Source organism: Monodon monoceros, unplaced genomic scaffold (assembly GCF_005190385.1).
Source record: "Monodon monoceros isolate NGI ecotype Baffin Bay Population unplaced genomic scaffold, NGI_Narwhal_1 Super_Scaffold_16, whole genome shotgun sequence".
In the NCBI taxonomy this organism is placed as follows: Eukaryota; Metazoa; Chordata; class Mammalia; order Artiodactyla; family Monodontidae; genus Monodon; species Monodon monoceros.
In genome coordinates this window covers 106028162-106053941 of record NW_021703772.1, presented here as the reverse complement: position 1 = coordinate 106053941, position 25780 = coordinate 106028162, and positions in this window count along the sequence as shown.

Genomic DNA, 25780 nt, shown 5'->3' with positions numbered 1-25780 from the left:
ATTCAATCAGGTTAAATGTATTCCATGAAATTAACTGCAGGGTATCAGCTCAACTGTTTAAGACTACGTTTCTACTGAGAAAATCACAAATTTCATACATTTATGACTTTAATAATTTATGATCTGAGTGTGGACTTTGGGAATTTCCCTTTTACAAAGTGCATGGCTCAAAATAAATGCTCAATACTAAAGTTTATTGTTATTATTTATTATTAGGAGATTATTAACAGAAGGATATTCAAATAATGTTTTAAAATCATTTAATAATCCAGAAATATTTTTGCATTTATTAAGGTATGGTTTCAAGGAATGTCTGTAATTTATATTTTCCTAACAGTAGTGACACTATTAGTAATTTGAAGATTCTTAAAATTAGGGAATAAGATATATTTCCATACTTTATCTTCAACACACAGTTCTAGTCTCTAGAAAGTGTGTGTGTATGTGTGTGTGTGTAAGAGAAATAGTACAGAACAGAGTACTATTTTCATTATCAGTGGTTAACAATTTGGGAAGTTTTCTGGGTCAGAAGTTAATGAGATAGTTACAGTTTCAGACTGACTTTGTACTTTGTACAGTTTCCGTTTTCCCAGGATTTGATTTGATGGACTATGAGGGCAAAGCCAGTGTTTACCATACAACAGTGTGTGAGCACTGATTTTCCCAGTGACCTTCAGAAATGGGCATAAACCCTTGGTATACAAGCCTTTGCCCTTCTCTTAGGGGAGGTCAACAGCATATTTGCTTCTCAGATTCTAATCTTCTGTAGTATTAGAAAAGAGTTTTGCACTTAAAAGAGTATAGATAAAGGTTTAAAATAAGCAATTTCTGAAAAGTAAGTTGTAAGCCTTCTGTGGACAGAGGATCCTCTGAGTCTGTTTCTGGCCATCATGCCATCCTACTTCAAATTGAAGACCACCTTCAGTTAGAAGGTGATAATGAAGATATAATTTTCAGAGTGAGAACTTTGAAAATCCCTCTTTTGTCTCATTATGAAATTTCCCTGATGCATAATTCAGGTACCAGGTCAGAATCTCCCAATAAACCCCAAGAAAATCTGGGAGCACTATACTTTCTGATATAAAAAAGAAAGAGATCTAGTGAAATGTGAAAATGATGTAGGGAGTGTTAACGAGAGAAAGTAAAGTCCATGGGTTACCACATTGATGGGCACCAAATAGTTATGTGTTTTCCCCAAAATAGAATATATGTGCCTCAGGGGTAAGGAAAATAAGTTAGATGAAACACCTAAACAACATATTTAGAAGTATAAATTTCTTGGGGAATAGAGCATATTAATAGTGCATTTCCTTTTTTTATTGTTTACTTACATTTTTATTATGGAAAAAAGTAAATATACCCAGAATAATAATAAAATATATAAAAATCAATTTTTTATTAATAAAACAATAGAAATTATACTTAGATTATCTAATCTTTTGATTAATCCAGGCTATATTGTTGTTACACTTCATTTGGATCAAGGACTCAGGCAGAAACTTCAGAGTCTGTTCATGTCTAATGGAGACCACTTCCATTCAATAAATTATTTTAATTACCTCAACCTTAACATTTACAAGTCAATATTCTCTTTCCCACATTAACTTATGTGATTCCACAATGTAAAATAAATTTTTGTAATGTGCTTATTTTAGGTAGTGTTTATACAAGACTTTCAGACCAACTCTTTGATGGATTCTAAGTCACAAAAGTTGTGGATCCATCACTCAACCGAGGTAATGAATTTCTACCAAACTGATCATATGACATTAGTTTAATTGTGTAGGAGTATCGGCCCCAACAGAGACAGTATAGCTCCCAGTTAGAAAGCAAAAAAAAAAAAAAAAAAAAGTTTTGTCTGATTCAGCCTTGCTTGGCAAACTTGACTTCCAATTATAGTGACTACTGACAAACACAGCCTTCTGGCATCAGAGTGCAAATTATAAGAAAAGTATTATTAGATAGGTCTTGATTCAAATTCCAGATCAATCTCTTCCCAGCTGTGTGACTAAAGTACTTTAATTATTTTTCTCACCTGTGAATTGACATTGAAAAATATCAGTTGCTGAGCACTGTTATAAAATTGAATGTTATACATGTAGAAAAACTTGGCTCCTTTGGAGCATATGCAAATGATATCTATACTTTCTCACTTTTTCCTTTGGGCCACTTAATTTTGTTTATTCTTCATTCATTTATTTCTTCAAGTTACCCACAAAACACTCATAAGGACACAAATTTTCTTGGCTCTTGTATTCCTCTATTAGAGCATATATAACCTGCTTTGTGTTTTATTTGTCCAAACCTCTTACTAAATTATGAGCTTCTCATCAGTGAGAAAGGTCTCTCATATCCAGCCCTTAGAACTTACCTGGGCATAGGGTGAAGACTCTCTGCAAATCACCACTGCCCTGTGAATGTTTCTAAAGCACAGCTTAATTTTGTGAATTTCTTGCTTAAGAATAGAATATACTCAATATATTTACTCCCTGACTATCAAACAAAGGTCTAGTTCCTAAATTGGACAATAGATAAATGGATGCATTTCATCATCTATCTCCAATAAATCTTTTCATTTGGCCCCCTCCAATTACCCAGAATCCAGGTAGTTGGAGCACTGTTACATACTCATGAACATATTTCTTTTGCATAATTAAACCCACTTTAAACCCACTCTCCCCACCTCTTAGTTAGTTCCTCACTAACAAGCTGTTATCCAAACTCAAACTATTCTATAAAACCATTTCTAGAGCTTACCACCATCATGACACTGTTAGAGATGAAACAAACAGGGGCCAAACAGAAGGCCTAATGGGATGGTCATCACTGGGCCTAGAAAAGGAAGGCAAAATTTAGGGTGAGGGCTGCAAGATATGTGACTTTCTTCTGATTGGTTGGTGGTGAGGTAACAGGGTGGTGCTCCAGGAATCTTGTGCTCAGCCTGAAGTTACCATCTCCACTAGCATGGGGGTCCCAGTTTTTCAGAAGAGCTCAAAGATATTGTTATACATATCCCTTGAGGAGGAACCAGGACCCTGCCCCAAGGCTGCACCACCATTTGACTGCTCCTCCCTTGTCTCTGCATCCCCTCCCTTCCCTGATTAGCAACTGTTTGAATCTGCCCTTTGGAACTCAGAGAAGGTCAAGGAGGCTGAATGAAGTGTGTTCCATTTTATTAACCTGCCCATACAGGAAACAATCTCATCCATCCCTGGATTTTATTTTGCTTACCTGTCTGTATTAGTTATCAGTTATTGCATAACAAATAACCCCAAAATTTAGCAGCTTATAACAAGCATTCATTAATTCACATAGATTCTGAGCATCCAGAATCCTCTGGTGGCTTGGCTTAGGGGGTCGGGCATAAGGTATCTCTTTAAATTTCTGTATAGGTATCAACTAGGGCTGCAGTCATCTGAAGAAATGGAACTTCACTTCTCAGCATAAAGTTGTAAAGTCCAAGATGCAGGAATACTGACAACCACCTTGGAGGCTGACTACCATCTTTTTCATGGTCCTTATGCCTTTATTCTTCTTTTTTAAATTAAAGTACAGTTGATTTGCAATATTATATTAATTTCAGGTATACAGCACAGTGAGTCAATATTTTACCGAATATATCCCATTTAAAGTTATTATAAAATATTGACTATGTTCCCAGTGTTGTACAATATATCCTTATAGTGTATTTATTTTATACAGAGTAATTTGTACCTCTTAGTCTTCTACCTTTATCTTGTCCCTCTCCCCATGCTTATCCCTACTGGTAATGACTAGTTTGTTCTCTATATGTGTGAGTCTGTGACTAATTTGTTATTTTCATTTGTTTGTTTTATTTTTATATTCCATATGTAAGTGAAAACATACAGTATTTGTCTTTCTCTGTCTGATTTTTTTCACTTAACATAATCCTTCCAGGTTCATCTATGTTGTCACAAATGGCAAAATTTCATTATTTTTATGGCTGTGTAATATTCTGTGGTGTGAACTGTTTCTTGTTTATTGAGGTAGACCTTCACTGCTAAAAATTTCCCTCTTGGAATTGCTTTTGCTCTGTCTTATATATTTTGGACAATTTTGATTTTACTTCCACTTGTCCTGAGGTATTTTCTCATTTCTTCTTTTATTTTTTACTGACCCATACATTTTTTGTAGCATGCTGTTTAGTCTTCACATGTTTGTGTCTTCCCCTTTTCTTTCCTGTAATTACTTTTTAGTTTCAACAGTTATGGTGAGAAAAAATTCTTGATATAATTCTTAAATTTGTTGAGACTTGTTTTGTGGCCTAGCATGTGATCTCTCCTGGAAAACATTCCATGTGCATTTGAAAATAAAGTGTATTCTACTGGTTTTGGTTGGAATGTCCTATAGATATATATTAAGTCTGACTGGTCTAATGTGTCGTTCAAGACCACTGTTTGCTGATTGATTCACTGTCTGTATGATCTGTTTGTTGATGTATTTAGGGTGTTAAAATTCCCTAATACTATTGTATTATTGTCAATTTTACCCTTTATGTCTGTTAATAATCACTTTATGTATTCAGGTGTTCCTATATTAGATGCATGTATGTTAACAAATGTTATACCTTTTTCTTATATTAATCTCTTTATCATTATATAAAACCTTTCTTTGTCTTTTGTTATGAACTTTGTTTGAAGTTTACTTTGTCTGATGTGCGTTTCTGCTCTAGGTTTCTTTTTATTTTCTTTTGGGTGGGATATATCTTTCCATCCCCTCACTTTTAGTCTGTGGGTGTCCTTAGCACTGAAGTGATTCTCTTGCAGGTAGCATATTGAAGGGTCTGTTTTCTGAGGTTTTGTTTTGTTTTTTATCCAAACAGCCACCCTATATCTTTCTATCAGAGCATTTAGTCCATTGAAATCTAAAGTAATTATTGATTGGTATATACTTATTGCAAATTTGTTACTTGTTTTCTGGTTTTTTGTAGTTATCTTTTCTTCTGTTGTTTGTTTCTTCTATCTTTTCACTGTTGTTTGATGGTTTTCTTTAGTGTTATGATCCTGTTCTTTTTTCTCTAGTTTTTGTGTAACTATTTTAGGTTTTTGATTTGTGGTTATCATGGGGTTTATATATGTTGACCTATAACTATATCTGCTTGTTTTAAATTAAAAGCCATTTAGATTCACACACATTTTAGATAGACATTTTTTACTCCCCTCCCCCATGTTTTGTGGTTTTGATGTCATTACTTATATCTTCATCATATCCCTTAACTATTTATTTTAGTTATGGCTGATTTTACAATTTTTGTCTTTTAATCTCTGTGCTAGCTTGTTAAAATGGTTGATCCACTGCTTTTGCTATACATTTACCTTTACTAGTGGGATTTTTTAATTTCCTGTAAATTCTTACTTCTTGTTGTAGCCTCTTCTTTTCCACTTACAGAAGACCCATTAACGCTTCTTGTAAGGTTGGTTTAGTATTGATGTTCTCTTAGTTTTTGCTTGTCTGAGAAGGTCTTTAACTCTCCTTCAATTCTGAATGATATTGTTGTAGGGTAGAGTATCCTAGGTTGTAGGTTTTCTTTTTCAGCACTTTAAATATATCATGCCACTCTCTTCTGGCCTGAAAAGTTTCTGCAAGAAAATTCACTGATAGCCTCATGGAGGTTTCTTTGCATGTGACTCTTTGTTTTTCTCATGCTGCCATTAAAATTCTCTCAAACTTTTGTCATTTGAATTGTGATACGTCTTAATGTGCATCTCTTGTTTCATCTTATTTGGGACTCTCTGTGCTTCCTGTGCCTGGAAATCTGTTTCCTTCCTCCTCTTCAGGAATTTTTCAGTCATAATTATATCAAATTTATTTTCTACCCTTTTTTCTCTCTTTTCTCATTCTGAGAATCCTATAATGTGAATGCATATATGCTGTGTTGTCCCAGCAGTCCCTTAAATTATCCTCAACTTTAAAAAAATTGTTTTTCTTTTTGCTGTTCTGTTTGAGTAATTTCCATTATTCCATATTACTTATGCATTCTTCTGTATTACCTAGTCTGCTGTTAATTCCTTCTAGTGTATTTTCATTTCTGTTATTGTATTATTCAGCTCTGATTTGTTCTTTTTTTCATATTTTCTAGTTTTCTATTAAAATTTTCACTGTGTTCATCTATTTTTTCCCAAGTTCAGTTATTGTTCTTATTACTAATGCTTTCAACTCTAACTGGTAAATTATTTCTCTCTATCACTTTAGGGTTTTTTTCTTGTTCTTTCATTTGAAACATATTCCTCTGTCTTCTCATTTTTTGAAACCCTATGTCTCTATGAAATTAGATGAAACAGTTACCTTTCCCAGTCTTGAAGGGGTACTTTTGTGGGAGCATCTCTGTTCAGTCTGTGTGCCCAGTGTCTTTGGTGGGAAAGCTAGATCTGAAGTGAGCACAGCCTGCATCTTCCCCTGGACTGTGCTGGCAGCTACCACCTTGGTGAGTTGTAGGGTTTGAGATGATGGAGCTAGAGACAGAGCCACGTGTGAGCCAGGGTTTTTCCTATGTTCCACAACAGTCATGACCCTATCAGGGGTTGGGGCAGGGCTCAAGGTGCTGGAGAAAAAACTCTGAGGGTCAAGTCCAAGCTGGTTCCATTGTCTCTTAGTGTCTGCATTCCCTTGGCAATGGCACATCTGTCTCAGTGGAGAGCAGTGCCGTAGCAAGAAGGGCTAGAGCAGGTACCTTGTGCAGGCTGAGTGTACACTGAGACAGTCACATCAAGCCAGTCAGAGCCCTAGGCAGCTCCCAATCTGCCACTTCCACGTGCCCACTGGCAATGGCCACCCTAGTAGCCTAATAGTCCAGTAGCAGGGTCAGGTCCAAGTCAGCTCTCTTCTTACTAAGTGTGCACACTCTAAGTTGCACCAGTACCATTTCCAGTTCAGAGTGTACTGGAGCAGGAGCCTGGTGTGGGCTGGGTGTTTGCTGGGATTTTCATGAGAAACCAGCCACAAACCCAGGCAGTTTTCATTCTGTTTCCACTGCCTTGTACCTGGAAGTAAGCAAGCATGTGCATGCTATTTACAAGTGGAGTCTAGGTTTCTTATCAGTCCTGCTGTGAGTCCCACTGGTTTTCAAACAAGCTAAGGGGACTTGTTTTCCTGGTGTTGGACACCAGATCTGGGTTGCCTAATATGTAGCTTGAATGTTTCATTCACCAGGGATCATCCCCAATCTTGTGATAAACCCCTCCTTTTTTTGTTCCCCTCCATGGGTGCAGGTTCTGCCTTGATTGTTTCTCTACCCTTCCTACTCAATTCTGTGTGAAACTTTCTTTACAGCCTTAGTTGTAGAACCTTCTGTCAATCTCTAGTTTCTTTCAGTGAGAATTGCTCCACATGTAGCTGTATTTTTTATGTGTCCATTGTGGGATGTGAGCTCAGGATTCTCCTACGCTGACATCTTGATCTCCCTCCCCCTTCATTCTTTATACTTGCACTATAATCATTTCTCTTTCCATGTAAAATCCTTGACAATTTAAAACTTTCTTTTCATTTATTTCTCCTTTTACATTTAATAGTGTCAGGAATGGTGAGAATAAATGCTTATGGAATTAATTGAATTAAAACAATTCTTTATGAAACTAAATAAAACCTTCTAACTTCTCAGATCAGGTCACTAGAATGTACTCATTTTTAAGTAGAAATTTAAAAAGCAATACATTAAATAGTTGTTTTGAAAAAATGCAGAGATTTTCTGATAAATTCACAAGGAGATTTGGGAGTTGGGGGTGGGGAAAGCATTACCATAGCACTAAAACCAGACAAAAATATTGCAAGAAAAAAAAAACTGCAGACTAATATCCCTCATGAGCATAAATTCAAAAATCCTCAATAAAGAGTTAGCAAGCTGAATCAGTGTATTAAAAAATTATAAACCCCAATCAAGTGGTATAACCTAGGTATGCAAGGCTCATTTAAAATTTAAAAAAAAATCAACTACAGTAATCTATCCCATCAACTTCTTAAAGAAGAAAAATCACATGATCATGTCAATAGATGCAGCAAAAGCATTTGACAAAATTCAAAGCCCATTTGTGACAAAAACTTTTAGTAAACTAGGAAAAAGGGAAACTTTCTCAACTTGATAAAGACTATGGATGAAAAAACCTAGAGCTAACATCCTACTTGATGGTGAGAAATTGGAAGCTTTCCAAGTAAGATTAGGTACAGGGCAAGGATGTCCCCTCTCCCTATGGTTTTTCAATATCATATGTGAAGTCTTAGCTAATGTAATATGACAAGAAAATAAAATGTATACAGATTGGGAAGAAAGAAATAAAAACATATTTCTTTGTAGGTTATATGCTTATCAATGTAGAAAAACTGAAAGAAAAAGTCTGTAATTAATACATGATAATATCAATAGTGCAGTTTATGAGATTAGTATACAAAAGTCAATCACTTTTCTATATACCAGCAGTAAACACATGGGAACTTGAAATTGAAAATACAATATTATTTATATTAGTAACTGAAGAGATGAAATATGTAGGTATAAATCAAACAACATATAAAGGTCTATACAAGAAAACTCCAAAATAATGAACAAAATTAAAAATAAATAAACAAATTGAGAGATATTCCATGTTCAAATATAGGAAGCCTCAATATAGTTAAGGTGTCAGTTCTTTCCAATTTGACCTATAGATTCAATGTAAGTCCAACCAAAATCCCAGGAAGTTATTTTGTGGAAATCAACAAAATGTACATAAAGTTTATATGGAGTTTCAAAGACCCAGAATAGTCAACACAACATTGAAGGAGAAGAATAAAGTTGGAGGACTGACATTATCTGTCTTAATTTAGTATAAAGCTAAAGTAATCAAGACAGGATGTCATTGCAAAAATAATAGACAAATAAATCAATGAACCAAAGTAAAAATCCCAGAAATAGACTCACTTAACTATACACAACTGATCTTTGAAAATAGAACAAAGACAATACAGTGGAGCAAATGGACCAAAATAAAGGTGCCATTTTAAGTTAAGTACTTCTTGCTGTAAAATTACCAGGTATAAAGGAAATTCTCCATTCCTTTATCAAAACACTCACCAGCCACTTATATTCAAAGCATATGCATATTGGAGAGCAGATGCAAAAAAAAAAAAAAAAACTGTATTTTACACAAGTTGTTCATTTAATTTAAGGTCACAAATTTTTAAGGTCAATTAAATTATACTGATGTATAGATGAAGGTTGTGCACAGGCATGCTTACACCTTTGTCTATGGATTTCTGTTTTCAGTTTTCATAGGGCTATTTTCCTGTTGTTTATTAGTTCATTTGTTTTTCTAAGAAGTTCCTGAAGATAATTCTGATTTTTTATTTTTTCCATCCCTCCACAGGACCTAATTCAATATTCATTGCATAAACTATGTTTTACAATTATTTGGAGGAAAAATAATGGAATTTAGTCAAATAACTTGTACAACTATGTTGGACATATTACCTATCTTCTTTGGGTTGCAATTCCCTGAATTTTAAAACAAGCATACAGATTTTTATTACAGTAATACCTTGTTTTATTGTGTTTTTTACAAATTAAATGTTTGTGCATCAGCAAGCCTATTGGCACCATTTTTCCAAAAACATTTGCTCACTTCATGTCTCTGTATCACATTTTGGTAATTCTCCCAATATATCAAATCCTCCACAAGCAAAAAGATTATGACATGTTGAAGGCTTAGATGATATTTAACATTTTTTAGCAATAAAGTATTTTGAATTAAGGTACACACACTCTATTTTTAGACATACTGCCATTTCACACATAATATAATATAATATAATCATAACTTTCATATCCACTGGAAAACCAAAGAAAATGTGTGACTCAGTATGATATTTGCTTTATTGCAGTAGTCTTGAACCAAACCAGAAATAACCCCAAGGTATGCCTGTATATTCCATTATGTTATTGAAATAATAAATTTATAGATTCATCTAACTTTTTGAGCTGTAAATTCCTAGCATGAGGCCTTGATTCATATGGCAAGTTTGTAATGTTTACTGAACCCAAAGTGCTGATTATGTTTCTTTGCTTGCTTATTTAAAAAACTAACATATTATATACTAAGACTCAGTTATAATAGATATTTAAAGAATATTCCCAAGGGACTTACTAAGGTAAATGTTTTCTTACTTTTAGCCATCTTTATCATATCTATATGTTCTAATCAGCTAACATATAACTTTAAAGTTCTTATAGTTTGATTTTGGTAACTTCTACAGCATTTTTTTCTACCAGACCCCTATTCTGATTCTCTCTCTACTTTCCATTTCTGCCCATTTCTGCCAAAATGTTAAGTAGTAATTAAGGTAATCCTTGGTAGAAACTTAGGACAAGGGTTCCTTCCTTGACCAAATTTTAGTCAGACTCCTGTGAGTCCTCTTTACAACCAGGTCTTGTCCTCAGCCCAGTCTTGGCTTGCCTTTAGCCAGAATGCTTTTAGGCCCATTTAGCAAGGAACTCCCTTCCCTTGATTTCTAACAAAGTTCCTTGTAGTAACTTTCCATCTGCTTACCCCCTCACTTTGCTTGTTGGCTCCAATTGTTAGCTGTTTTTTCTATATTTAGAATTGAGCTTATTTATACACTTAAGTCTCTCTCCCCTATTGCAGTAGCTTGAACAAAATCTGTCTTACCATTTTAACAAGTGTCTGTTGCAAATTTTTTCTTCTATACTTATGGAAAATGGAAAAATGCTAGCACTTTCTTGAAGAGCTTTTGGAAAAGAAGTTTCTAGAGTCAAAGACTATATTGTTAAAATGGATTCTGTATAGCCCTACTCAGAATCCATTATTCACATTATTTCCAAAGTATTCAAGGGGAGAAAATGGTCAATGAAGATTTTGTCCTGTCTCAAGATGTTGTGACATCTTGGAATTTTGGGGGTGTAAGACAGACCCTCAGGAGAAGAAAGAGCATTCAATTTGGGGGGAAAATATAATTCAAAACAAAATCTTCTCCCAATACAGAAAACCTCTACAAAGGTTGAAGACAAATAAAACATTTTTATTATTGAATAATCATTAAACCATACTGTGGTAAGGCACATTTTGTGGATAAACAATCTGCTAAAGAGTTTTCAAAGAGAGAAATAAATCTCACTCTTAATAACTAAGTGGATAAAATCCATTCAATAAATGAGGTAGTTTTTAAAATTTGAAGTCAGATGACACCTGAAATTAGGCTCATCTCCTCCCAGGAAACTGGGAAATAGAGCAATACTTTCTTTGATGATTGCATTTCAAAGATATGGCTCTTAGGTCTTTGAAGAAACATTCTTGAGTTTTGAGATTGTGGAGAAGCTTATTCGACCGATTAAAAAGATTTGCATACATTTGAAAAGACCTGAGAAGGAAATTCTGAAAAAAAAAAGGGGGGGGAATAGTCTTTCCTCTTATTTTCAACAGGTAGAAATAAGCCTCCTATTTTCAATTTGCACTTGCCCTTACACAATGCCGTAAAGTACCCTAAATGTTATAGCCTGTATTCCATGTAGAACTCCAAAGTAGCAATTGCATTTCCTCAAGACAATAAACAGAAAAAAAGTCATTAATGAATAATCCTAGTAAAGTAATAATAATTGCAATTATTTATTAAATTTACTACACCTTAGGAAATTCAGTAACTATTTTACAAAATAGTATCTCATCACCTATACCTCTCAATAGCATTGACTTTGCTAAGCAAACCCAGTCTCTGATTATTGACTTAAATGTTCTTGTTCCTCCTAGCTGCATACCATTTGTCAAAATGTGATGTGATGTGTGTGTGTGTGTGTGTGTGTGTGTGTATAAGGGAGATCATGATAAGGGTGTGAGAATGTGTTTTTTCCCTCAGATATAAATTTTAGATTTGCTCTGAAGGACACGTCTTGTTAGATCAGGTCTTGAAAGAAACCTTCTAAAATAAAACATGAGTCCAACCCATTTATTTTAATAAAATGGATATTGTTCTTTTTCCCATATGGTAATATTTCATCTTTAAAATATTTTCACATAAAACAATCCTATTCTAAATAATTTTAGGTTGAAAAATCAAATCAAACCATGTTTCTTTTCTATAGAAACAAGTTTCTTTTCTATAGTAGAAAATCTCCTGGTAAAATAGTAATAAGCATTCAAGTGAATAAACTAATGATCCACATGACTGTTAAGAAAATTTAGAATTAATTGGATTTTATACTCACTCATGATAAATCCCTGGAGTTCTGCAGGCAGTGACCAAAGACACTTTTGCTTTTATCATGCAAAATAATGGGATTACCAGCTAGTCTAAATCTTTAATCTTTGTTGATAAAGTGAAATGAATACTCAGGAAATACAGTAGATGGGTTTAAATTGCCAAAAGAGAAAGAAAGAGAGAGGAAAAGCCTGAAGTGTTAGATTGTCTATCAGAGAAACAGAATTAACTGTAAGCACATTTGCATAGCTGAAGGGAATTTCTAGCCATGGTTGCAAGGTATAATTTTAAAGTTAGTTGTCAAATGCAAATAATTGACATTATAATGAGTGACCTAATTTGTGTTCTTTCATTTCTACCCCTTCAACTGGAATAAGATGTATTGCTGTTTTTTGTTTTTTGTCCATCCACACACATTAATTTATTTATAAATAAAGAAAATAATTTATTTGATTTTTTAATGACAGAAATAAACGTGTTCCTTCTATTTTGATTTATATTATTTTTCTTTAGTGTTATGTTTTATTTTCCACTTCAAACTGTGTATATTTAACAATTAGATTTGCTAAAGGATAGCTGCAAGCAAGTGACTTGTTTCTTGGGTTGACTAAAACATTGTGTGTTCTTAATAAATGTATTTTATCATCCTTGATAAATGGTTTTTCAAACAATTGATGGCTAGCATAAAACATGTTATTCTACATCAAAATAAGTTTAGCTTTTGATGACATCAACTTGAAATAAAAAACATTAAAATTCATCCATTTGAAAAACTAAAATAGGCCCACCTAAAATAGAGGACAAAACTGAGTTTTGGGTATTGACTTAATCTGAAATAAATAAAAAAATTCTGCAATGCAGACATTCTTTTTATTTTAAAGTTCATAAATCTCAGACTCAGAAAGGTAAGCTGTTTTGCCCAAGCTCATACAGCTAGTAAGTGGTGGAGCCAAGAATGCAAGCTCTTAACTCCTGTGATCATTGTTTCTGAAATCTCCCCTTCCCCCAAATATTGCCTTCTGACACCTTATTGGTATAAAGCATCTATGAATCTTACATGTGATCTTATTTGTAAGGGTGTGTTTCTACATATGGTAAACAACAAATTTTGTTTGTTGATAAACCTGAGTGTCACAAAGGTACAGGTCACATACACCTACAGAGTTACACAAGTAAATATGTATCAACAGACATTTCTAAGTCATGTATCATCCGATTTTTCAACAGTGACACAGAGTTTTAGTGTAACCACATCTCCAAAATTTAAAAAAAAAATATTGAGCATAGGATTCTGCACTTGGCCAAATTATTAATCTTAAAGATGATTAAATATATTTTCAAAGTCCTAAGATTTCAAAAATATGTATACCAATCTTTACTTAAAAAGCTACTAGAGGGCTTCCCTGGTGGTGCAGTGGTTGAGAATCCACCTGCCGATGCAGGGGACACGGGTTCGTGCCCCGGTCCGGGAAGATCCCACATGCTGCGGAGCGGCTGGGCCCGTGAGCCATGGCCGCTGAGCCTGCGCGTCCGGAGCCTGTGCTCTGCAATGGGAGAGACCACAACGGTAAGAGGCCCGCGTACAGCAAAAAAAAAAAAAAAAAAAACTGTCATGGCTGAGCAGAATCTTTGTAGTTGGTTGCTGGACAGGAGTCCACCATCTCCCCAGATTGCTGACTTTTCTGGTTAAACCACTTTTCTTTTCTACTGCCACTTGCCTCTCAAATTATTGGCTTCTGAGCAGTGAGCAGGTAACCTGAGTTCGGTTCCAATTTGATTCTATCGATCTTGAGAAAATGATAAAGAGAATGTAAGACAGGCATGATACAGATCTTTTCCATCTATTTCCTTCTTTAGTCATCATCAGAAAATGCCTTTATGATCTCTTCACTAGAAGTTTCAGCTTCTTCCAGAGTCTGAGTCCTGAACTACTGAACAAGGCTGCCTGCCTCCATCTTCCTCCCCAAGTAGGAAATCCAGGATCTAGGTTTTCTTTTTCTCACGCTTGAAGAAAAAATACGAAACTAAACAGCTACTGCTGAGTTCTACTATGGGTTATTTTAAGGCTGTGTATCCCATCACACTAATACCACTACCTCATTTGATCTGGTAATTCAATCAAAATTTACTGGCTTATTTAAATTGTGTGTGTATGTGTCTGTGAGTGTGCTTTCCTAGGTTAGCGATCTGACCTAGTGGCTATGCTAATTGGAAGACATCACTGGGGATCCATACTCACCCATGACATGTTCTCATGTAGAGAGTCTTTCTCTTCCAAAATTTCATTTTATCCATTTTGGCTTCGACCTTGGAAACTGGGTCCTCTTCTGCTTATCTGTCCTTCGCTAAAGGGGAGAAGCTTCAAAGCATCTCATTTTGCACATCAGTTAAAATATATATCCAAAGTAGACACTCATTAGTGTTTGGTATCCCTGTACACAGTTTAATTTGTTCTAATTAGTCTCTCCACATAGATAAATATTAGAGAAAGGAAAATGGACATTTTAATTGGAGGGAGGCTACTTTCTAAAGACTCAGCAGTCTATATCTTTCCATGGGAGAGTTTTTAATTATAATCACTCATACTGTTTGTTTAAAGTAGACTCTAGAATTTGAGGCAAGTGTTCACAGAAAAGGCTAATTATTTATAAAAACTTTTTTGTTATGTTTTTTCTTCAGAACACACATACATGCACACGTACACACACACACACTAGTTTGCTAGAAAGGAAAAATTTTAAACATTGTCATTTGACTCTTCTAAATCCATCTGTCAGCAAATCAGTTCAAACTGCTGCTGAGGGGCCTGGGGGAAACATCAGCATCTGGTAGAATACCTGCACATATTGATAGGACGCACACAGTATTCCACATTTGCAAGGATTTTGTATCACCAGGACGAGTTAAATTTGGGCCTTTTTTCCCAAAGCCTTTAATCTGACTCAGAAGAAACCTTACCCTGTGGTTAACAGTTGTGATGACATGAGTTTTATTAAACAAATGGCAAGATTAGAAAGCTACAAGAGTACCTAATAACAGAAAGATTTCCTATTTCCTAACAGCTGTCTCCAATGCGAAAGGACCTCAAATCCATTCCCAGTACTACAGGAAACACCTCTGGGGTTTTTGAAGTATATCAGCTCTGAAACTATGCAGGAAACATTTTTCAGGTGGACTCTAAAATATACTTTCTGCAAACATGGAAGGAGGAAGAATCCAGTGCATGCATTTATTTCTCTAGAAATGCTCAGCCTCTAAGTGTAGGTGCTCAGATCAGTCTCTATAAAATTTAACAAAGATAGCATTTATGCTTCATTTTGTACTTTGTAATTCTCTCTATAGCTGCCTTTGATACAAGCTCTAACAGATCCCCTAATTATTGCCTAATACATGCCAACCCCTCTCGAAGGCTCCCTCCTTGTCCCCCAAGTGCACCCTACATTCTAGTTACATTCTAACTACTTATATTTGTTGTCATTATTGTTTTATATCTGATTGAGGAAGACAATTTTTCAATACTCTGGATTGCCATCCCTTTCTGTCAAGTAACCTTGAATTATATTTATATTATTAAAATGCAGTTTGCTTTTAAAAAAACGAAGACAGGAGAGAGGAAAAGAGATTAGGTTAGAAGTGGTGTTACTCTTTTAGCTTTTTTTCAGCCATTTATACCTGAGTCTGTATGTAACTGGTAATAGCACTGATAACAAGGGACCCTAATTTAACAGAGTGGCATAATGTTAGGATAAACAATAAAATACATGTAGTAGAGGCTTTAAAAACAATTGTCTTGTGTTTCTCATACTTATCACTGTTTTATACATTGTATTCGTTGAAATTAATGAAGTAAATTGGTGGTAGAACATATGCTCTGTGAGATATGTGAAGACAAGGGGGAGGCTGGGAAGATCCCATAATCTTACAACCATAAAGTGAAATGAGCCAAGAATGTAGTTATTATTGGATTACGGCAGATGCTATGGGTTTCCACCCATATGTCTTCAGCCCCCCTCACTGTGTCCATGCATTCCAGCCTGAATTCTAATGACCAGCATCTGCATATTTGTTGGAGGGTTTCTCTCAGTTTGCTGGAGTCTGTTGTACCTAACTAAATGTCCTTCTGAGGGAAGCCCTTAAACAATGAATGACAGACATGGGGAGGTAAATTCTTGTGTCCTTTTGCCCCTTAGCAAGACGTGTATTCACATGACGTTCGAGTTTCTCTGTAGGATTAAGCTTAAGCCCCAGTCTGAAGTCACCAATTTTTTCCCCTTTCTTCTTCCTGGCATCACTTTCTATCCTCTTTTGGTGTCTCTGCACTTTCTGAATAAACTCCACGATCTCTCTTCTTATTCCTGGGCGCAGCAAAGGGGCTCTGCTTCCAGAGGACAGGACAGAGTCCAGCAAGCCAGGTATTCTTGGTTGAGAATGGACTTAGAAAATATCTTATTAAGCCCATAAGATGGAAAATACTCTTTATACTAATGTTTATATGATGAAGAAGACGACAGAAAAAAGCAGGAGTTGGGATCATTAACTGAGGTTTGCCAACTTGAAGGTGAGAAGCTGGGTTTGTGTTTGGGAGAGTATAAGTTGAGAATTGCAAGTGTGGAGGACACGAGGGTGGACTTGAGATATAGAAGACAAGCCCTGCAGAAAAGAAGCTGGGCTCAGGCTCCTGTGGGATTGGAATAAATAGATCAACCATGACCGTGGACCAATAGTAGGACACATGACAGTGGGTGAGAACAGCTGGCTATTAGAACAAGGAAGATAGATGCATAACCAAGCCTGGGAGAGCAGAAATCTCCTGAAATGGCAAATGTCTGAGATAATGAGTAACATTAAACAGTCATATCCATTTTGAGAAGAACTGGGGGCAGCAAAGGAGTAGAAAAATTTTTTTTTTTCTGAAATAAGGATTTACAATTTCAAAGATTCTTTAGGCAACTGCAGGGAACTTGATGTGGCTTGAGGGTAGCATATCAGTGGAAGAGTCACCAAGACATGACACTGAAAAAGTGAAAAAACTCTAAATCTTAAAGAGCCCTGTCCTAGCTGTGTAGACAAGAAATGAGAGGAAAGTACAGGAGGAAAAAAACAGTCTCTGAAGAGAGACTTGGGAAGGAAATTGGTGGGGAGGCTAAGAAGAGTGGGCAGTATGGGACAAAAAGAAATCTGTATTCATTTCCCACTATATCCTAGCACTGATGCTGTGTTGATGATGTTTAAAAAAGGTATATTTCACCTTTTACACTTAATAGACTGAATTTGATTTGCATAGCTTGACTATTTCCTATGCTCTAAATGGCAAGGAAATGGTTGAATAAATCTGCTGTTTTAACACCATCCAAACTTCAGAACTAGATTACCTGTTTTCCCTCTTTTCTCCCAATCCTCTAAGATCAGTATCATCCTCATTGTTGGAGCACCTGCAGTCCATTGCTAGTCTAGTCTTTACAGGGTAAGCTCTTTAGTTCTCATATTTTGTATGCATTTATTTTATATCATGTATTTTATTTACTGCAAACCACCATAGGCATTCATGTAGCTGTAAAAGTAATCACACTTAAAATAATAATAATTTTATACTGAGTCTCCTGAGTTTGCTCTTTTTCTGGTATGGAAGTGTTTCGGTAATGCTCTGTGACAGTTTTACCCATGAGATCTTCATGAAAACAAGATGTGAAGGTGTGTATTTATGAAGTCATACCATTGAACCTATTTTTAAGTAAATAAAGTATTTTTTCTTCTAAAGATAGCCTGCGTTTTCCAAAATGACTAAAGACTGTGTTACATCCCCAAACCAATGGAATACTACACTGTGGATTGAGGACTGCTTTGCAAGAGTAGGGATTCATATTCTAGAAGAAAAAAAATTGTAATGGAGGCCTGGTTCTGCTATGTAGTTTTCCATGCTTTGGCTATACTCTTCTCAAAATATGATATATTATCTCATTAAATGGTATAACAAGTGACCATATCTTAACTGTAAAAGATGCCTAGAATGCTCAAATATTTTACTTTCAATATCAGAAAGAGTGTCAAGTATGTCAGTGAGGTAAGGTGACCTTCATAACTAAGATACTTATAACTGTAGCTATGCTGAGATGCCCTCAACTAAAGACAGCATTCTCACTCAAAGGTATGTCCCATTCCCAGGAAGCCTATAACCAATAATTGGTCTGTACAGGGTATTAATACATGTTCAAGCCACACCTTAATTTGGGACAATGTCTTAACAGACATCTCAGCTTCAAAAGTCACAGTGGGGGACTTCCCTGGTGGCGCAGTGGTTGAGAGTCCGCCTGCCAATGCAGGGGACACGGGTTTGTGCCCCGGTCCGGGAAGATCACACATGCCACGGAGCGGCTAGGCCCATGAGCCATGGCCTCAGAGCCTGTGCGTCCGGAGCCTATGCTCCACAACGGGAAAGGCCACAACAGTGAGAGGTCCGCGTACCGCAAAAAACAAAAAAAGTCACAGTGGGGTCACCTGAAGTGTTTGTTGTTACTGTATTGCAGACCAACTTCTACCTATTGTGGCTCCATTACTCACCTATAGGTGATGACTCTGACAGCATTCTTCAACAAACTTTATTCATGATAATTTCCATCTCAGAGCAAGCTTGTCAGGGAACCCAATATGAAAGAGATGGGAAAAAAATAAGTGGGAGAGAGCTCTTGTTACAGAAAGCTCAGCCTCCCTGTGCACCAGTGCCAAATCAAGTCTTGGAGACAGAGTTTTGAGAGAAGTAGCAAAGGATAGCTTTATTGCTTTGCCAGACAAAGGGAGACACACCAGTCTCTGCCTCGAAAAACTATGTGCCCCAACCCAGGCGGGTTTGATGAGGGGTTTTATAACAATGGTTCAAAGGTGGGTTCTCTGACAAGATTAGGGGGTGAGAAGGACTTCCACTCCCTTAATCTCCTCTCAGGTGGTGGTCTCCTAATCTTGATGAGCTTTTCTGATTCCTTTAATCTTGCTTCAGGTGGATTCTTGGCTGCTCCTCCCTTGATTAGCAACTGTTAGCAATCCACCCTTTGGAACTCAGGGAAGGTCATGAAGGCTGGAGTCTTGCCTATAAGAAATGGTGGACAAAAGGAGGGCTCTGTGCCCAGGCCCCACTTGGTTTCACTCTAAGATAGGTAGCAAACAGTTCTACTGACTCTAATCAAATTCTTACAATAGTTCTATGCTATGAATGTTACTCCTTTTTGAAATAAGAATACAGAAAAGCATAGAATTTGAAAAATTTGGCCAAGATCACATAGCACAAATTTGTTAAATACTTCTTCTTCAACAACATCCTTCTTCCATTGTCCCATTAATCATATTTTTTTAATTTAAAAATTAAAAAGTTAACTCTGAAAATTATTTTTTTCTTGTGATTCAGATATATGATACTGTGATTTGTAATAAATACATATTTGGTCATTCAGATGACCAAAATACATTTCTCATAAATATTTGGTCTTTGTACACAGTTCCTGAATCACAGCTCCCCAAACCACTGGAGTTTCCTAAGTTGGAATTTCAAGTGTTGAGAGTGAAAAAGGAGGTATCTTTTGTTATTTGAATTAAGTGACTTTTGGAAAAAGCCTAAGTATGGGGGCTGATTGCCAGGGGAGCCATTCACCTGATTAGAGGGTTGGAATTTTCATTCCCAACCCCTGACCTCAGTGGAGGGAAGAGGGGCTGGAGGTAAATCAATTGCCAATGCCCAATGATTCAATCAATTATGCCTATAAATGAAGGTTCCATGAAAATTCAAAAGGAAATTGTTCAGAGAGCTTCCAGATTGGTGAACACGTGGAGGTGCTGGGAGAGTGGACCACCTGGGGAGGGCATGGGAACTCGGAGCCCTTTCCCCACACCTTGCCCTATGCATCTCTTCCTTCTGGCAGTTTCTGAGTTATATCCTTTTATAATAAACCAGTAATCTTATAAGTAAAATGTGTGGTGCTCTGGCAAATTAATCAAACCTTTGATTTATAGCCATTTGGTTAGAAATACAGTACCTGGACTTGTGGCTAGTATCTGAAGTCCAAGGAGGGGGTCATGGGAAACCTCCAATCTATACCTTTCGGTCACAAGCACAGGTAATAACCTGAGCTTGCAACTGGTATCTGAAGTGAGTAGAGGTTGGGGTGGGGTGGCAGTCTTGTAGGAAGGAAATTTTACCCTGTGAAACTGATGCTATTGAAACCAAGCCAGGACACTGTGGGGCTCCTGGGTACAAATACTTTCTGTGTCCCCTGTTTCTTGTTTGTAGGCAATAGGCTTCATTCAGCCTCCTTGACCTTCCCTGAGTTCCAAAGGGCAGAATCAAATAATTGCTAATCAGAGAAGGGAGGGAACACAAGGAGCAGTCAAGAAGCAATAGTGCAGCCTTCTGGCAGGGTCCTGGTTCCTCCTCAAGGAATATATTATACATAACAATGTCTTTGAGCTCTTCTGTAGGAAGTAAGGCCCCCACCCAGGTAGAGGATGGTAATGTCAGGCTGAGCATAAGATTCCTGGAGCACCACCCTGTTTCCTCACCGCCAATCAATCCAAGTTTCTCCAAGACTCATTGGGAAGTTCGGGGTTTTTGAACACAAGCCACCTGTTCTCCTTTCTTGGCCCTGCAATAAACATTTCTCTGCTCCAAATTCTGACATATTGGTTTATTTGGCCTCACTGTGCCTCGGGCATAGGAACTTGGGTTTGGTTACACTTATCTCCAGGTAGATTGTGTCAGAGCTAAGTTGAATTGTAAGGCATCCAGCTGGTGCCTGAAAATTGCTTGATGCTGTGTGGGAAACTCCCTATCCCCTTGTCAAACTTTGGAATTGGTTCCACAACCAATTTAAGGTATCTGAATCATTTTGAATGTTTTTATGTTTTAGAATTAAATAACTAGTAAAATTTAAATGTAGTGGGGTTGTCATTATTTTATCTGGTGTTTATATTGGTTTCTTATCATTGTTTTTTGTTTGTTTGTTTAATCAAACTTAGCTCTGTGGCTATTGTGATATTTCAAGCCTCTATTAAGCAATGATAAATCTTCAGATCCCCATGATCAATGGCTGGTGTTCTCTACTTTATTTGCTATTAAATCTTTCCTTAGATTTTAACTGCTACTTCTCACTTTAATTTTGGAAAACATGATGGCAAATGCTGAAATTTAATCACTATCCTTATCACTCTAGGATCACATTTTTATTTCTTCTGAGCATTCCATTGAAGAGCCTAAGAGGCTACTCTATTTTTTTAAACCTCTTTGATTTAATGTTGCAAATTAACATTGAGGAAATCTGAGAAGAAGGAAAAAATGTGTATTCCTTAGAATGAAAATCTACTTTTTTCCTGTTTGTGTTTTTTTTTTTAATTTCTAGATCATATTGTTTTTTTCCAGTGAGCATTAATTGCTACTTTTCTGCATTTATTTGGCACTTCAATATCGAATCAGGTACATTTATTTCATTAAAACATCTTGTAATAAACTTTACTGAAACATACAGCATTCCACAGTCTGAGGAAGTGGTAAGCAAGCTCATCCAAAAATTATGACTCAATTTTTGCTGTGCTATCTCGGATGAGTTAAGCAGTGTCTCTTAGTTGCAATTCTTCAACTACAGAAAGGGAGACTTGAGCATGATATCTAAATAGCAAATCTTAATATTTAATCAATAACCACTTACTGAGATCCTACTATGTGTGGGAAACTGGGAATTTTATGATGGATAAGCAAGGTGTGCTTCAGGAGCTCACACTGTAAAATGAAAGATCACCTGAACATTTTTGGTGACTCTCCTCTTTCATTTCTGCTCCTCAAATTTGAAGCACTTCTATAGATCCTCAAATAATTCTAAATCCATTAAATACAATGGAAATTAACCTCATATTTTTATTTGGAAACTGAGGTACAGTGAATATGAGAGGTGCATAATATTCACTAATTGCCATGTGGCATTTCTTCCTCTACCCTTGAACAGCTCTACTTGTTTAACTCTGCCTCTTAGCCCTTTCTCCAGGTGTCCTATAATATGAGGTTTTTTGATGATCCTAGAAACTTTAGTCATTGTTCTTTGCTTGAATAATTCATAAAATTTTAAGAGGTTACCATATACCATTGATAATTAACCATAGTCATGTATTCTTCTTCTAACAAAAGTTTTGGTAGCGTCAATTCAACTTAAAAGTTAAGCACATTTTATAAAGCAGAGTCATGAGAGCACTACATGGCTATGTTCTAGGAATAATGATGGCAGTCATTTTATTTATTCATTCACCAAAATTTATTGGTATACCAGGTGTATCAGGCATGGTGCCAGAACCAGTGATTGCCATGGTGAACAGCAACAATAAATTATTTTCTTCATGGTTCTGGTTGGGCAACTGGACTGACTTTTTAATGTCCCTGGATTGTCAGGCAATGAACAAATAATCAAATGCAATAATGGGCCATTAACTGACTTAATTCAAATGGTACATATACATAATAGAGCTGAAAATCTATATACACTCTTATACATTCATAAAGAACTTTAAAAACAGCCAATTCTTTACTTTCTCCAAAAATTAACTTTAGGATGATGTTCTAGCTGTAAAATTTAGTTCAGTATTCTACAAATTTGCCACATTCACTGTCTAAAGAAATAATTGAACCTTAATCAAAATGTGGGAATCTCTTTTCAAGACCTCAAAATACTAATCAACTGAAAATAAATAAATGAATAAAGGGAGAAATGTATTATGAAAAACATGGATTAATGCAAAAATAAGCTTTTAAATTGTTGGAAAGTAATGGTTTCCAGTAAAAATGGATTAAGGATTATGTCTGCTTCTGGGAAGATAAAATAGACATGATTTTCCCTATTCCTTCTGCTAAATAAAATTAAAAACAAAACTTGAACATTTTACTAAAAACAACATAAGAAGAGGCAGACCATCAAGAGAACTCAGGATCCAAAAAATGAAGCCCAATGGTAAGTTCCTTTTTTTTTTTTTTTTAATTTCCTAGACTGGGAGCTGAAGAAGTCAGCAGCCACAAATGTCAATAAATACAAACAAACAAAGCCACATCAAAAGCCAGCTCTGTCTACAAAGGATCAGGAAAATTTCAGTTTAGCAAGACAGAAGATGTTTTTAAAATAATGGCTCTACTCCAGCCAAATGCCACAGAAAAAAGTGGATACCCCATCTCCACCCATATCAGCAAGGGCCTAGTGGGGAGTCTAGACTTCTGCCCTCATGAGGGCCTAATAATGAATCCCAACATATCTGCTGGGATAATGTCAGAGAAACCAAGTAGGAAGCTGGAACATTCATTGCACTGGACAGCAATGAGGACCTGCCTCTCCCCAGTGTCAATAAAGACTAACTGGGTAGCCTGGACTTTCTACCAATCAGAGCAATGAGGCAACCTTCCACCTTCCTGGTGAGTGGAGTGAGAGAAATCTTAGTGGAGAGTTAGGACTTTTACCCATGGCCAATGGTAATGAGGACACAAGCCCATGTCAATAGGGATTACAAGGTGGGCAATAACACACCACTCCTACTCTTCCCATATGAACGATGTCAGCAGAGACCTAGTGCTCAACACTGTTTAGAAATAATAGGAAACTCTCTCAGGTGTTAACGGAGGGGAAGGAGGCTCTACTTTTACATACACCTGGCGGAAATGAGGTGGCACCCTCTCTTCCCCTACTAGATCAGAGATAGAGGGAGCCAGTAAAAACAAGGTTAAATAAAATCCAGAATCTCAGGATATAATGCCCAAGATGTCCAAGTTTCAATAGAAAATCAGTCATCACATAAAAATCAGGACATTCTTTCCTTTGCCTTGAATGAAGACAACAAATAAATGCCAACACAGAGATGACAAAGATGTTAGAATTATCCAATAAAAAATTTAAATCAATCATAATAAAATGCTTCACCAAGCAATTATAAATATTCCAGAAACAAACAAAAAAAAGAGTCTCTGCAAATAAATTGAAGATAGAAAGAAAAACATAAATGTTAGAATTGCAAAATATAACAACTAAAGTACAAAACTCAATAGATAGTCTCAACAGCAGAGTGGATGGGAGAGATGAAAGAATTAGTGAACTGGAATATAGAACAATAGAAATTACCTAATCTGAACAACAGAGAGAAAATAGACTAAAAATAAAGAAAGAAAGAAAGAAAGAACAGAGCCTCACAGGCCCATAAAACTATAACAAAAACTAAGATTTCTGTTGTCAAAGTCCATAAGAAGAGGAGAAAGATGACAGAGCTAAAATCAGTGCTTTAGAATAAACCTACCTAAGGAGACAAAAGACCTGTATGCAGAAAATTATAAGACACTGATGAAAGAAATTAAAGATTATAAAAATAGATGGAAAGATATACCATGTTCTTGGATTAGAAGAATCAACATTGTGAAAATGACTCTACTACCCAAAGCAATCTACAGATTCAATGCAATCCCTATCAAACTACCAGTGGCATTTTTCACAGAACTAGAACAAAAAAATTCACAATTTGTATGGAAACACAAAAGAACCCAAATAGCCAAAGCAATCTTGAGAACAAAAAACGGAGATGGAGGAATCAGGCTCCCTGACTTCAGACTATACTACAAAGCTACAGTAATCAAGACAGTATGGTACTGGCACAAAAACAGAAAGATAGATCAATGGAACAGGAAATAGAAAGCCCAGAGATAAACCCACGCACATATGGTCACCTTATCTTTGATAAAGGAGGCAGGAATGTAGTGGGGAAAGGAGAAAGGACAGCCTCTTCAATAAGTGGTGCTGGAAAAACTGGACAGATACATGTAAAAGTATGAGATTAGATCACTCCCTAACACCATACACAAAAATAAGCTCAAAATGGGTTAAAGACCTAAATGTAAGGCCAGAAACTATCTAACTCTCAGAGGAAAACATAGGCAGAGCACTCTATGACATAAATCACAGCAAGATCCTTTCTCACCCACCTCCTAGAGAAATGGAAATAAAAACAAAAATAAACAAATGGGACCTCATGAAACTGAAAAGCTTTTGCACAGCAAAGGAAACCATAATCAAGACCAAAAGGCAACCCTCAGAATGGGAGAAAATATTTGCAAATGAAGAAACTGACAAAGGATTAATTTCCAAAATTTACAAGCAGCTCAATAACAAAAAAACAAACAACCCAATCCAAAAATGGGCAGAAGACCTAAATAGACATTTCTCCAAAGAAGATATACAGACTGCCAACAAACACATGAAAGAATGCTCAACATCATTAATCATTAAAGAAATGCAAATCAAAACTACAATGAGATATCATCTCACACCAGTCAGAATGGCCATCATCAAAAAATCTAGAAACAATAAATGCTGGAGAGGGTGTGGAGAAAAGGGAACACTCTTGCACTGCTGGTGGGAATGTAAATTGATACAGCCACTATGGAGAACAGTATGGAGACTCCTTAAAAAACTCCAAATAGGACTACCATATGACCCAGCAATCCCACTACTGGGCATATACCCTGAGAAAACCATAATTCAAAAAGAGTCATGTACCAAAATGTTCAATGCAGCTCTATTTTCAATAG